We start from the raw sequence: 1,746 nt of genomic DNA on the forward strand, positions 1-1,746 counted from the left end.
CGTTTGGCAAGGTGTAGTCCAAGATAACGAATCTGTTCTACTTTTACGATTTAAATGCTGATCGATACTAACACAAATATGCATGTATTATTATATATAATTATATTTCCATTACTGAAATGAGATTAAGTGTTTTCATATTGTTAACACCAATTAATTTTACTGAAGCTTACAGATCCAAAGCAGAAAAAAGAGGTCATGGAAGAATACCTTTAAGGAAGACTTTCCGTTAAAGACGTAACGCAGTTTCCTTCTGGTTTTTATAATGAACACCCCGCATCCGCTTGCCCATTTACGTGAGTTGACATCACTAGTTGCGTTTCGCTCCAGGGGTGAGGGAATATGCTTGGTGCCTTTCTTGGATTTTCTAATAATACCCTAAACCACAATCGCTCATCACTTTTTATAAACCATGTTCTGTAAATAACCGAAAGGGAGTGAAGGGAAGACACTGCAATGGTATTGTTTCGGTCATGCACATCCCTACTAAATTTCAGAAGAAATTTTATTAAATTTCATAGAACTCCTTTGTTATTATACGCCCAATTAAAAAAGTATAAATTTCCTGGTAATCAATATAATCGTAATCGTGTTTTAAATTGGTAAAATCAGTTGAATTATAATTATTTCAACATTTACAGAAATGTAAAATACTGATCAATAATTTGAATGGTTCTTCCTCAAACTGATAGTTCCTAGGTTCTTTGGCGTATTCCTTTATTCGATTAGTTAAGATTAACGTAAATATTTTATGATATAGGAATAACATTTCTCCATATTCATTACAATCTGATCTAGGACCTTTTTGAGAACGGGATTTAAAATAGATTTTAGATTTTCATTCCAGAATAAAATTATTACCTATTTCCTTAAGTTTATAAATAAGGTAAGGAGCTTGTAATTGGGTAAAAAATGTTATGCATACATTTTAACGGATTTGCCTGAATTAGAGCCAACTGAGTCTAAAAAACTACAACATTAAAATCATTAATTTTAAATTATTAATCATTAGTCACGAAAATTATTAAATATATACACAATTATATCATTCCCTGATTATCCCTTGAACGGGTTAGTCGATTTTGTCGTTTTTTTTTTTTTGGAGGATTTCAGACCCTGATACCTGTGTTCCAAACTGGATTTAATGATTTACATTAACTACCTTAAAATACTCGAATTAAAGTTCTTTATTTTTACATATAACATCTTAAAATTTAAAAAAAAAAATAGTAAATTAAATTCTCCAAAATACAAAAAAAAGTCGTTTAAATCGGGCTAATGTTAGCAAAGATACGGCGTATTTTAATTTAACATTTACATTACATATTACTAATGATATATCATTACTGAACATCCTTATTATTATTAAAGTAAAATAACGAAAAAATGAACTAACGTTTAGGATAAAACAAAAAATAAAGAAAAGAAATCAAGTAGATTTGCTAATTATAAGATTTAACAATATATTCTCATAACCGGGATCAGTTAATAATTATTAATATCTGTCGTTAAAACTTTGTTGGTAATGAAATACGGCTCAAACTCAATGTGTCAACAACACAGTTTGTTAGGATTTACTCCAAGAAAACAATATTTTATTTTCGGATTTTTTTTTCCTTTGTTATTACATACTTTTTATAAGTTAAAACTTACATGTAAGCATTACCTGATAAAATGTGTCTAATATAAATTTATATTACAAGGAGGGTTGGAACTGAACTACTCATTTATTTACTGAAACAAAAT

Source organism: Halyomorpha halys, unplaced genomic scaffold, assembly GCF_000696795.3.
Source record: "Halyomorpha halys isolate HHAL.00 unplaced genomic scaffold, Hhal_1.1 Scaffold464.1, whole genome shotgun sequence".
In the NCBI taxonomy this organism is placed as follows: domain Eukaryota; kingdom Metazoa; phylum Arthropoda; class Insecta; order Hemiptera; family Pentatomidae; genus Halyomorpha; species Halyomorpha halys.